Here is a 14,751-nt window from a genome sequence, read left to right as displayed (position 1 = left end):
CGTCATCACACTGGAAGGGTTAACAGCAAAAATATGTAACACAAAAATAATAAGGTGACACGGAACGACTCTGAACAATTAAGGAAAAAAAAGGTTCGCTTCATATTTTACCTGTTACAATTTTTACTTCCCTCTGCTGGCTAATATTCCTAAGGTGAGAGGGACTGGATATTTTTCTCTTAACAACCGACAATCCTCTTTGATATGATGCGCCAGGGAGGACTGTGATGGAGATGCCCTGAATGTTTAAACTGATGAAGTGGGAAGCACCAGTGGGCAAAATTTTCTCCCTTCACTTCCCTCTGCTGGTTGATATAAGCTGAGAGATGCTTGCTATGTTTCACTGCCCAGGGATAAACCTTTCTTCCACGATGCGCCAGGGAGTAAGGTGACGGAGATGACCTGAACGTAAGCAGATGTAAATAGATGCCGTGGAATAGTATCGGCAAACTTATCTCCCTTCATTTCCCTTTGTTATCTAATTTTCCTAGAGCTGAAAAAGAGGCTGCGTATGTTTCATTGCCCAAAGATAAAATTTTCTTCCATAATGCGTCAGGGAATAAGGTGACAGACATAACCTAAGCGTAGACAGAAGCCGTGATAAAGAATCGGTGAACTTATCTCCCTTCACTTCCCTTTGTTATCTAATTTTCCTAAAGTTGAAAGAGGCTACGTAGGTTTCACTGCCCAGAGACAAAACATTCTTCTTTGATGCGTCAGGGGGTAAGGTGAGGGACAAAACCTGAATGTGAAACAGATGGAAAAATACGTTAAGCACACCTCCCTTCACAAACTAATAATCCTAGGCTGAGAGAGCTTGGTATGCTTCACCACCTAGAGATTATTACTATTATTACTATTATTATTTATGCTGGCAGGAAGCAGAGTGAAAGACAAGTGTGAAGTAGAAGGAGTTGAATAGCAAGCATATTTACGTCCCTGAGTGTAGGATATTTCTTTCTGCTGACCGTATGCCCCTCCCAGCACCCCCTCCCCCCCCCCGTATAAAAGGAGTGGGCCGATCCAGGACACCCAGTAGTCTAATCCAAGGTTCGTGCGGTGCAACAGTGACACTCCACCACACCATCTCTACCACACCATCACGGCCCCTCTCCTCCACCACACCACCGCCAGTCTACTACAGCCACTCGGCTATACCAGCTTCACCACCACACCACTTCCACACCACAAGTACGCCATCTACAGCGACACAAGGTGATTGCATATCTTGCGCGATTGACTCAGTTGAGGGGGAAAAAATGAAACCTAATTTTCCTCTCGTAACCCGTAAGTCAAATTTCTTTTGGCACGAGATACAACGAAAGGAGACTGCAAAAACTTTCCAGATCTCTTGATCGTATTAAAAAAAAAAAAAAAAAAACGAAAAGTCTGTGCATCCGGGATGGGTTGAGATGCGACAAAAAAAAAAAAAAAAATCGTAACTCAAGATTTGTGCTTATGCAGGAGGAACGAGACGAATGGGAAGACTCGTTTCCTTCTCTTGTCTTTCCTAAAAAAAAAAAAAAAAAAAAATACTGGTTAGGGCATGAGCACTGATGTGAAGTATCTTTATGTACACAGGACATGAAAAATGTAAAATTACTCCTTTAAAAAAAATCTTAGTTATGGCAGGGTATCGATCGCAAGTTCTTCGTCGGTGATGAATCTCGAAATGAAAGGATCTTGAATTTGGCTCTCTCTTGTATCTTGTTTTTCTTTTGGAAGGAACAGTTGCGGGCTCGTGGCCTTTGGTTCCTTCTTCTTCACACACAAAAAAAAGTGATAAGACAAAGCGATAAAAAGGTCAGTATGTAAAATGCTAAATAAATCGCTAAAGAAGAGGTGCCAAGGCTAAGCGATAAAAAGGTCAAGATGTAAAAATGGTAAATATCGCTAAGTAAGATGTAACACTGGAAATAAATCGCTAAGTAAGAGATGCCACGAGGCCTCCCATGCTACCAAGGCCCGTATTGAGGAAGCTCCGTAACACCTCTTCCTAAGCAATTTATTTTTGCTTACTACCCCTTCCTGTCCACTTCTGTTACATAAATCCTTCCAATATCGCCAAAATCTGCATAACTAACGTATAAAAATATACAAACAGCTCATACCCAGAAATAAATCGCTAAGGAAGTGGTGTTAGGGAGCTTCCTTAACCGACGAGAATACGAGCCAAAGAATACAGCTCTGGCAGATATTCCACCCAGTGCCTTATTGTTTCTTTTCCAAGGATGAACGTGCTTACTTAACTGAACACTTATACCCTAACTGTCTAACATAAATCAACCTAGCCTAGACTGTCCTGGAAAAGAAAAGTGTCCCTCTAACCCAACCTAATCTAACATAACTCAACCTAGTCTAGACTGCCCTGGAAATGAGAAGTGTCCATCTAAGCTACCGTAATCTAACACCTCCCAACCTAGCCTACACTGTCCTGGAAAAGAAACAAATGTGTCTTTCTACTATAACTCAGATTTTCTACCTTAACTCAGCCTAGCCTACACCGTCCTGGATGTGAAAAGTGCTCATCTAACCTAATCTAACAGAGCTCACCCTAGCCTAGAGTGTCCTGGAAATGAAAAGATGCCCTTCAAATCTACGCTAACCTGACCTACTTTAACAGTCAAGACCCTCCTGGAAAACAAAGCGTCTGTCTAACCAGCTGGACTTTACTTCGCCTCTGGGGTCCACTTCAACGTGGTACAGGAGACTTCTTAACACCTCTTCCTTTGAGATTTATTTTGCTTGTTGTATCTTACCATTCTACTGTCTAATATCGATAGTTTGCGTGCACAGGTTAGGCTCAAAGGGACTACAGACCCCACCCCTATGCCCTGCCGGTTAAGGATCTCTCTCTCTCTCTCTCTTACTTATTTATCACGACCCACTCCCTTCTCCAGACTGTGCACGTCGCTGTCAAAAACATACACAAGGAAAATGACGTTAACTATGCAATAATAATAATAATAATAATAATAATAATAATAATAACAATAATAATAATTAAAACTATATATATAAAATAAGCAAGAGAATCGCCAATGAGAACAGAATTACACGGGCGTGAAAAGTCTACGGAATTCACACTCCACTTTTTCATAGCCTTGTCTTATTACGGAATGCTTTTCACTTTTTTCCTTTTCCTACTGAATATACTGTAAACTGAATCTGCATCTTCTCTTTTACCAAGGTAAAATAATTTTACTGCGCACAAGAGGAATCTACAGGACCAGAAATGTTAAAGGCTATCACGATTGACATTTTGGCAGAGAATACCGTAATGACTCTTTTATTCTATCTTACCAAGGACCAATTTTTTTTTTTTTTTTCAGGCCTTGGTAAATAAACTCAGTCTAAGATTTACGGCTGAATAAACTTGTATGGTGTTCGTCTGACTTAACTTTATAGGTGTACCTAAAGAAATAACAACATACTACGACTACTACTACTACCACTACTACTACTAAATAATCGTTTAGTTAACTTTCGTTTTTGAAGGCTCCAACATGCTTGCAAGCGTCGGCCTTGGTCACCTAATGGCGGCTCTCCATGCTGCTCGATCTCTGGCAGCTTCCCTATTCTGTCCTTTATACCTGAGGTCACACTCAATGACCTCGTCCCAGGTCTTTTTCGGTCTACCTCTCGCACCCCTGCCCCTAACATTAACACTTCTCATTCTCAGCACCCAAGTATCACCCCTCATCTTCTCCATATGCCCAGACATCTCAATCTACCTCTCCTCATCACAACACCAATATACTCCAGTCCCATCCTACCCCTCAACTCTTCCATCGTAAACCTAATAATATCCTAGTCTCAGAGCACTAGTTCTTCTAAAGGACTTTACTTAAGAATTATTCATATACAGTACAAACTTTATATGCAGAAGTGGCAGCAACTAAACCCTGTAAGCATTCATTACAACACACACACACACACACACACACACACACACACACACACACACACACACACACACACACAGAGGGGGGAGGCAGGTATCGTGTTGCTTCATACAAGATTCCACAGAAGTCAACTGTCTTTCATAAATCCCTCTGGTCTCACAAAACAACAACCAATTAGAGAAAGGTGACTCAAGAACAGTTCCCGGCTCCTTAAGGTGAAGGGGGTCACCTGCAGTACGCAATACCACACCTGGGCGCGAGGACGGAAGCTATATTAATTACACATGATACCTGGATTGGCCAACTATCGGAACCTTGGAAATCACAAGACGTAGTTGAGATTCTGTTCTCGTCTTCACCAGTAGTGAGGTCGTGCGGGGTGTCGAGGGCAGACTGAGAATAAGCCTTGGTCCTAATACAGTAGAGTGAGCCTTTTCCTTTACTGACAGAGAGAGAGAGAGAGAGAGAGAGAGAGAGAGAGAGAGAGAGAGAGTTACTTGATATGGGTGCTGAAGCGTCTGACTGTTGGGATTTCTTTTGTGTTTAATATCAGTGAAATCTGGTATAAGACTGAATAACATACCAAAAATTACATTATATTTATGCGTCTAAAATGTCATGTTTCTTTTTTCCTATTTTTTCATTTCTATCCTTTCTTTTTCTTTCTTCTTTTTTTTTTTTTAATCCTCCATCGTGAACCAAGGCGATTCTTCTCTTCTTACATGCCTCTGCCATATTTTCTTCCTTTATAATTTAATAAATAGTAACATAAGATATTTTTGCTTAATATACAACATCGGAATTTAATTTATCGTATTTTGAAACATCGATTTCTTTTTCTACGTATATCAATTTGGGAATAGACAATGCAGTTCGTTCCCTAGGTCCAGCAGTCCTCCTACGCGAAACAGATGACTCCACACACCTTCACATGTCACCATCATCAACAGCCTGAGACGATCTATTTCTTCCACACCTACTGCCTGTCAATCTGCTCCATCCAAACTCAACAGGTCTCCGAATTTCACCTCCTTATTTTATTCTCTATCCTCCTTTTCCTTTCGCTCCGTCTATAGGTTGCCACTGCCTTGCTCTGCTGGTCATCTGTTACACATTCTGATATTGATTTAGGAATTAAGTATTACACTCTTACACTCCTTTGTCCTCTTACCTAAATTATACTTCTCTCCTCTCCATCTAGCTCTCCTTCTTCTCTCCTATTATCCCTCCTTCTAAAAACTTTCCTTCTTCTCTGATATTATCTCTCAGTCTTAAAACTCTCCTTCTATTAACCTCTCTTTCTATTATCTCTCCTTCTATCATCTCTCCATGTAATACGAGGCATATTACTTCCCATTAATCTCTGAGCACACATAAGTTTACATTCAGAGCATTTGTTACACTGCGTCTCCTATTCATGGGTCAGACAGGAGGGACACTGATTATATAACTTTTTTTTTTGTTTTCTTCTTTTTCACATGATGCAGTTTCCTACCCTTCACGACTGTATACTGTTCTGCCATGAAATGGAACTGTTTGAAATGATACCCTAGGCATGTATATTTTCAACAAAATTTCAGTTCTGCATCTATTTTCAGTCGGATTTAAGGTTCGATTTGTCTTGTAACCATGGAGAGTCATTCCTCCCTCAGAGGCTTTTTTTTTTTTTTTTTTTTTTTTTTCATACAACCACGACTTGCTATTGTGCGAGTGACGAATTTCGGACACAAACAAGTCGACTTTAACTTGGCGGGACTATCTGAATGCCCACAGATGCCCTACATGATCCGCCATGACTATTCTTCCTCCAGCCACGGCCAGGAAATTTAAACAATGCCTCACCCTTAGCCCCGTATTTTCGGTTAAGGAGGCTACCTAGCAGCTCTTCCTCAGCAATTTACTTTTGGACATGGCTGCCTGATATCCTTTTGCAAGTTATTTATGCAGAGTATGGCGATATTAGAATGATTTGTATAATACAGAGATGGACAGCAAGGTGTAATGGGCAAAGTAAGTTACTTAGGAAAAGGTGTTAGAGAGCTTCCTTAACCGACGAGAATACGGGCCATTCTTCGTTACTAAGGAGGATTTTTATCTGCCTCTCGTCCGTCATTTGACTTCTAACTCCCTTTATATTATTTCGTCAATTTGTTAAGGTTAATAATAAGGTAAAAATAATAATTTTGGGAAACGTTACTTAATCCCGATTTTCCCCTCATGGAAGTATGTCACCCAACCCTTAACCCGGGTGGTAGAGTTAAAAATTACTTTCGTTTTCTTCACGTTCATCTTGACGCCCACTTCACTCCTTGTTCATATCAGCTACCACCTGTTGTTCTTCCCATGATACACTTCAATGAACTCTGATGCCAGTAAATATTGCTCCGTCACTCATCGTTTACGTCAATTTCTTAATCATCTTAATCTAAACTTTTGACAACACTCTCTGGACATGCCACAAATAACGAGTGAAACTGTCTCCTTTATCTAACTACCTTGTTTATAGGTACCGTACTTTCTGGCTATACTTATGTTAACTCTATAAGTACCTCCTAATACTTTAACGAACGTTTCAATTAACCTACCCTCGAATGGATCTCATTACTGCCATGGTTTGAAAAATGTCAAAATCTTTTTAACGAAAAAATAATTTTTTTTAACTTTTTTTTTTTTTAAAGTTTTCCCAGTCACTTGGAAAAAATAACATGGCCTGTTGTCACGTAATCACTGCGAAATCCGGTTTGTTCTTTTGGCTGGCTTGCATCTAATGAAGAGATGTAACAACTCAGAACTAAGACTGGTGAAAAATATGTGTAAGACTTAAGTGAAAGTATGTCAACAACAAGAGTTATTAAAAAGTATTGTTTTAGGAATTTAAAGTCATTACACGAATTTTCCAAAGTGTTATAATTCCTTATCCATACGATCATGTTCCTTCTTGTTTTTAGGAGCTAAACACTCTCTGAAAGTTCGGTTTTGTTGTTTTAAGGTTCCCCAACTGTTAATTCTGTGACGGCTTCATATACTGTTCTCACAAAATTTTCATTTATTCGCTCTGTGTGTTGAACTACAGTATTTTTCTGGAAGAGCAAAGTAAATTCTGCTCCCTTGCCTCTCACAGCTACAACGTTTGGCCACTTCTTTGGATATCCTAGCCTTCTCGAGCATAGTTAGAGTTCTGATATCAGCCAAAAATAACATCAAAAGTAGGCTGAGGCAGGTAATTAATTTTGGTGTTGTTACAGAGACTGTGATCTGATCGGCGATGGGGAGGCACGCATTGCTGGTGGGATGGCTGATGTTGTTCCTCGTCTCATCAATTGCTGCACAGGATAACTCAACATCACTCGCTGCACAGGGTAACTCCACATCTGAACAGGGTAACTCCACATCTGCACAGGGTAACTCCACATCCGCACAGGGTAACTCCACATCTGCGCAGGGTAACTCCACATCTGCACAGGGTAACTCCACATCAGACGCTGCGCAGGGTAACTCCACAACACTGACAGGTTAGGTCACCAGCACAACATCAGGTCATGCAGAGAAGGTCAAGTCAACCACAGAAGGTCAATCTTGTCCTCCACCGCACAGTCACATGTAAACCACACAACAAAGTCAGGTCACCCGTGCGATGTAAAGTAGAACAGATAAGGTACTGTAAGGTCATTCTCATCCTTCACTACACAGTCGCATGTCAACCGTACACAAGATCAGGTAAAATAAAGTCCTATCACTACTTCTGAAGTGACTCTCCTTCCCTGAAACCTTCGTTTTGTTAGATTTCCATGTTAACCACCACTTTCAGTTCTCCACTTCACTGATCAACATGATGAACAAGCTTACTGTACGTCTTTTCTATACTTAACAACTTACAGCAGTTTGTACAGCACCCTACCCACAACCTTAATGTCTTCGAGCGAGTTTCAGTATACCTGACTTTTTATGACTAATCCTTCTGTTTACTTGGTCAGTCTTTTTCTCTACCTGGCCCCTCTGATCACAGTATTATAACAGTAATTTACTGTGACTTCGGGAAGATCTGTGGACCACCCAGGGAGCATTTTGCTGCTGCAGGTTGGAAGTCTTTTGACCTTCTCTGGAATGATAACTGTTTCCATGGCCAGTCATCTGAGTGCGCTTTGCACATTATGAAAGTTATGCTTTCGGGAATGCATGCAAACACCCTCTATTCTTACCTTCTAACTAATGCTATAAGGGCTTGGATTAATTACGCCTGTAATAGTGCTGTCCAAAACAAGGTGCTGCCTTTCAAAAGGTACCTGTACCAGCATATCCCTGAACCATGTGGTCAAGGGGTTAACCGAGTTGTTTTATTTATCTATTTTTATTTAGAGAAGTCTTGGAAACCGTCTGGTGGAAGGAGTTCCGTGACAAATACACACAAGAAAAAAATGTGTTGAGGGGGAGGAGGCGCAAATGCTCACAAGTTATCATTTTTTTGGTCCTAACATTGCCATCCTTCGACCCCTACCTTGGCATGTTTCTGCCCTGACTCCGCAATCCTTCACCCCTAACTCCGACACCCTGTATCCCCAAGCATGGCATCCAATGTTCCTAACCCTGACATCTTATGATCCTAACCTTGACATCCTATCGTCCAAACCGTGACCATCCATCTATTCATCATCCAGTCCTAACCGTGACATCGTATAATAATAGCCTTGGTACTCTAAAGTTCAACGACATCCATCCTACAGCCCTAACCCTGACATTCTTCGGTCCTAACATTTTTATTTCAGAGGGTGTGTATGGCCATTCCACAAAGTCTGCATCGTTTGCTCCTAACCCCAGAATCCTTCGCCCTTAACCTTGGCATCCTTCGCCCCTAACCTTGACATCCTTCGGTCTTAACAACGGCATCACTCGGTCCTAACTTTGGTAACCTTCGGTCCTAACCTTGACAGCTTTCTGTCCTAACCGTGGCATCCTTCAGTCTTAACCCTAGCATTCTTAGGTCCTAACCTTGTCATCCTTCGGTCCTAACCACAACATCCCCAGGTCCTAACCTTGACATCTTCTGTCCTAACCGTGGCATCCCTCGGTCCTAACCTCAGCCAAGTCCTTGGGTCATAACTCCGGCAAATGTCGTTGGACTGGGTAAAGCCTCGCTGCTTAGGCTAGTCAAACTGAGTTAATGTCCATAACACTGCTGCAGTGAGATGCCGACTTTTCTTTTTCTTTTCTTTCTTTCTTTTTTCTTTATTTTTGTATTTTTTTTTTCTGTCGTGTCAGCATATTCAAAGAGCAAGTATCACCATGACTAGTGAAGGAGACGATGGGGTGATGGTGATTGATGATGATGATGATTTTATTTACAAATCTATTTATTTCTTTACAGAAGAACAGGACTACTGGGAACGCAAAGAGTACGATGAGCGCCATGGGGGAGATGCTTTCCCTTATAGCGGCGTAGATCCCACAGCTGATCAAGGGGATGCTGGTGACCAAGACGACGCTGCTGGGAGAACGGTCCCGCCGAAAGCAGTCTTAATTTACGGCCGCCCACACGCAGACGACCTGGCGGCGGCGGTAAGAAGGATCAGGATTTACTCTTGGTTATCCCGTTGTTAGAGATTTTCCCTAAGCTGAACAAAATATCTGACCGTAGCAAATAATAAATGAATAAATAAAATAAAATAAAATAAATCGCACGGAACAATTTAACGGAGGCTGTTTTTACTGCTGTATATTTCGGAGTCAGTCACTGCGAAAGGCATTCCATACCTACACTATCTTTTCTATTTTCTGCACACACACACACACACACACACACACACACCTTGTTCTATGGGGGTATAATCCAGTCCTATATTGCTCAATCAGCAGCGAAGAGGCCCAGAGTTAGGCAATGTATTCAGACTAATTAAGGCAAAGGTGTCCATCCCCTCTCCGCTGAGTGGCTCATATCATGTGAGCAATTAACCTCAAAATAACGGCCTTTATATTTCACCCCTTAGCGGTGAATGGAGCGCCTAAACCCATCAGACCACGAGGTGTTCATTTACTGATCATATATTAATTACCCAAAGTAGCCAATTATTTTCTGAAGCATGTAAAACACTTTGGCCGGTCACTAAGCGTAAAATAATCTGTGGGTAGCTTTACATCAAGTAGGGAGATAGAGGTCAACGCCCGACTCCCCCCAAGTTCAGTTTACGTCTATATGTCTTTCTGTCTGTAATCCCAACATTCTGCGTAGCATCATCCAAAAACGGTAAGGGATATCAACAAATTCCAAAAGCAAAGATAGTAAGGACCCTTTGAGGGGAAAAAACAAAAAAAAGGAAACTATCCCTATCTGCTTTCTAGCTGTGCTTATAGGGGGAAAAAAAAAAAATGCAAACCCTTACAGGCGATGACCGGAAACTTGAGCTCTCCAAATACTAGTGATCCACACTAAATGGGGAAAACGTCATGGCCAAGCCGAGCAAATGTTACTCTGAAAAAGTTTTTTACTATTTTGGGGCTATTCTTGGCATTTTTAGGGTTTTGGTGAAGCCAGAGAGAGGTCGGAGGCCTCCCCCCCTTCTCTCTCTTCACACACACACACACACACACACACACATATATATATATATATATATATATATATATATATATATATATATATATATATATATATATATATATATGGACGGATTGATAAGATGAGGGACGCATTCACGCTGTGGCAACAATATAACCCGGTAACTCCGTTGCCCAGGTATACAAATGTTCCTTAACTTCCTCCCTATCGCACAACAGGAGGATACTGGACATGAAGAGGAGCAGGATGGTGGAGTGCACGTGGAGGACCATGGTGGACAGAACGTGGAGGACAGTAGATATCACGTGGAGGAGGATGCAATGAACATGAAGGAGGATGGTGGAATGCAAGAGCACGATGAAATGCAAGACAAGGAACTCGGTGAACTGAACCAGCAGGAACAAGGCGGAATGCACGACCAGGCGCAGAACGGAATGGACGACCAGGAGCAGGATGGAAAGGACGACCAGGCGCAGGATGGAATGGCCGACCAGGAGCAGGATGGAAAGGACGACCAGGAGCAGGATGGAAAGGACGACCAGGCGCAGGGTGGAATGCACGATCAGGCGCAGGGTGGAATACCAAGGACGGCTGGTGGATGGCAGCCGGGCCAGCCGGGCCATCCCAGACTGCGGTCCTCCGGGTCCACGTGTCAGAAGAGCCTGGGACTGCTACTATTACTACTACACCTACAGTACATATTTGGTTAAAAGGTAAACTGTCTTTTGATGAATCCATGAGCTGTATCTGCTTTACCTGCTGCACACTACGTTTGTAATTAACGTTTCCAGTCCCACGATGAATTAGTCTCCCTTATCCTTCCACATGATGAATTACTTTACATTAATCTTGTTATTCTCAGATGGCTCCTTCAACTTAGGAGATCGACACAAGACTGGAGGCGTTAACGAGGGCTATATCTGCCTGCTTTGAGGAATATATAATCACCTGCACAGACCAAAATAAGCTAGAGTAATGCATCATCTGGATATAGCAAAAAAAAAAAAAGTCTAGACAGAGAAAAAAAATACATCACCCAGACACACCAAAAATAAACTAAAAATTAACCATCACCAGGATATAGCAAAAAAAAAAAAAAAATCATCTGTATATAGCCAAAATAAACTAAGAAATAATACACCATCTAATAAGTAGGGAGGAAAACATCACCTGGAAATAGCTACCAAAATATACAAAAAATTTTCCATCACCTGGAAGTAGAAAAAAAAAAAAAAAAAAAAAAAAAAAAAAAAAGGGGCAAAAATAAATGAACCAAAATACGCCATTGGATTCAAGAGGTTGTGACTGTTTTACCCTCACCTGCGATTCCTTGATTATTGTTAGGTTCACGTGTATCACAATCTTAATTCCTATTTTTCACCGCACTATGTAATATCAGACGCTAACATTAAATTATATACTATGGATTCCTCTCTCCTTATGAACCATCCTTGAGCGAAGGTAGCGTGCATGGGTGAGACGTTGCACTAAAACAACTGAACAAAATTCGGAACAAAGCAGTAACAACTAACCCTGCCACTACAAATGAACCACCTCCCCTACAAGTAAGATGGAATGTTGCCTCTCCTGCATTATTTTACAGATAGTCTTATGGTAAATGCTCAGATGGCGTTGCATCCATTGTGCTGCCTCTCCAAGCCTTCCCCTGTGCTACACGGACATCTAGTAGCGCTCATGACACGCACATTGCAGAACTGCTTATCAGATCTCATTTATTCCCAGAACCGCTTCTCATTAGAGCTCGCTTCCCCAGATTAGTTTCCCCCCAAACTTCAATCCACAACATTTCAAGTCCACCTGTTATGATATTTATGAATGTGGAACACCTGTACTCTAGTGTATACTTTTCTCATATATTAAAACTGGTTTTCCTTCCTCTGTTTATCTTCTGAGAAAAAACAAAAAATCTTTCTCCTTATAAATGGTCCTTAAGCGACTGTGGCACATGCAACAACGAGATGCAAACACAACATCAACGGTGCAGGGAACCTATGGAACAACCGTATGGGGGCAGTAGCTTACTTGCGGTCGACGAGTCTGCTCAATCAAATAGATCGGGGTTAAACAACGACAACGACAATAACGGCAACAACCAGTACAACCCCAACCAACTAATTTCTACGGTCTCAAGGAAAACAGCTTGCATGTTGTTTTTCTCCTTTTCTCTTTTTATACCATTGCATATACCGGTATATATATATATATATATATATATATATATATATATATATATATATATACCGTATACCGTACATACATACGCACTCGCAAGTACCGGTAGATGATAATAATAATAATAATAATAATAATAATAATAATAATAATATCATTATTATTATTATTATTGAGAACAGTAAATCACATGATAGTTCTTCCCACATCAGTTACCCCCATGTCCAATACGCCTGATACCGGTACTGCATAACGGGAACATAAAATACTGGTATGCCAGTTATCTATCCAGTTGTAATGCTTTTAGAAAAAAAAAAATCCACTTAACCAAAACGGCAGCAAATTTAATGAAGACCCTGACTACACACGTTAGTACAAAATAAATAAATAAATAGAAAAACAAAATAATCGATTTCATCGTATCAGAATTCATTTAACATTCATTAACAAAACTAGCTGAGGAAATTTCAAAGCTAATTAATACGTTGATTTCAGTTCTTACACCCCGATATTGCACCAAGGTTGTGGGAAGCCCTAACTAAATTACGTTACTTTTAATAACATATAATTGGTTACTAATCGTAGTTCTTGTATTAATTATATTTCTCAGTAAATAATCCATTTATTTTTCTTCTACCACGGACGGAGCCCTGAGCGGCTTGGTCAGAGCTACCTGTGGATTGATTTAGCCTAGCTGATTCAAGGAAATATATTATTTCCTAGTTTGAATGTACAATCGGCGAAAAAAGATCTGTCACCTCTCCTACTTTTCATTCCATGGGCTTTGAAAAAGTACTTCGGTGAAACTGAAGCAAACGACACCGATTGTAATGACCGGTGACCACATACATCCATTAGAGGTCGGTTGCTGCGGATTTGAGGCTGATCGTCAAGGTACAAGGAGCGAGAAGCAAGAGAGGCGACAGGACTGTTGTTGATGACCGTACATCCTCACTGTATAAAAAGATATGTTAACTGCTCTGTATATCCCAGATTATACCTTCATAATATTCCATAGCTATATTATGGACGTACAATACCTTATGAATTCTTTTCCACTTCACTGTATGAAGGCTAATACAGTTTTTCTCTATCTGCTGACTGAGGTGTGTGACATGAACCATCACCTTTTTTTCTGTACATGTACTTTGTATACTTTTACAACAATAAATATTTCAATCAGCAAATTAGTGTCGCCCACAACCCAACTGACTTACAATATATTCAAGGAGAAGAAAGGAAACTGTCAGAAAACTGTTATAGTCTCAAACAATAACACAGTTCCTCCATCCCTGAAACACTACCCTTGATATCATACACGTGCCTATGGTAACCGCTGAACCTCTCGTGATAGGCGAAATACAAAATCAGTTACCGATATCTGCTGCAACGAACAGCGAGATAAAGTACAGATTGCAGAAAACCCAATATCCGCTCACTTGACTATGCTCAGATTAGTTTTTGAGGAATGTTTTAGCAGGGTGTGACAGCTGTGGCCAGAAAGGTGACTGCCTGACATATCACAAACCCCTGACACTCTGACAGTTGGGAATAGATGTAAAACGGTTAATATTATGAAGCAAGGGGGACTTTATTAATGATATTCATGGTAAATATGATGCTTTTACTCTAACCTGGCCTAAAATTGCCACCCCTCCATGAATACCGAGTTGTATGAATAGATTAACACTAAAATGCCAGTTACGAAGAAGTGCTATGGAAAGGATGTAGAGGTGTAGTACTGTCTTTTTCCTCCTCTGACCGGCAAGAAATAAGAAGCAGAGGATGAAACTTTGTACCAGGTCAAGGTAAAAGGAGCGCAGTTTCACCACCACTTATCACTAAAATTCACTGATAGTTTGGAATATCTAATCATAATTCCATCTCACTTATTTATAACAAATCCACAATGCCGTTCATCACAGACACACAAAACGCTCCTTTCCTACGTGTCAGTTCGTGACAAAATGGCGTATATCACTTCTCTGACCACTCTCGAATTATGTCACCTGTAAGCAAATTCAATATCTTTAACTCTATTTAAACTGTATTCATTTCATCTGTGCATAAATTTGGAGATAAAGGTGTATTGCCTAAAATTGA

At 40.8% G+C, this 14,751-nt stretch overlaps 1 long non-coding RNA gene across 1 annotated transcript; it reads left to right on the top strand.

The window, feature by feature from the left end:
• The first annotated feature begins 371 nt into the window (after window positions 1–371).
• LOC145413791 (uncharacterized) lies at window positions 372–7,242 on the top strand. The gene is made up of 3 exons (XR_013899768.1): window positions 372–388; window positions 1,069–1,215; window positions 7,151–7,242. It is a non-coding gene; the product is annotated as an uncharacterized LOC145413791 (long non-coding RNA).
• The last annotated feature ends 7,509 nt before the right edge of the window (window positions 7,243–14,751 follow it).

The sequence above is a fragment of the Coenobita brevimanus genome, chromosome 97, assembly GCF_032717465.1.
Source record: "Coenobita brevimanus isolate Jiangsu-jjx chromosome 97, ASM3271746v2, whole genome shotgun sequence".
Lineage (NCBI taxonomy): Eukaryota > Metazoa > Arthropoda > Malacostraca > Decapoda > Coenobitidae > Coenobita > Coenobita brevimanus.
This window is presented reverse-complemented; position numbering and strand designations above follow the sequence as displayed.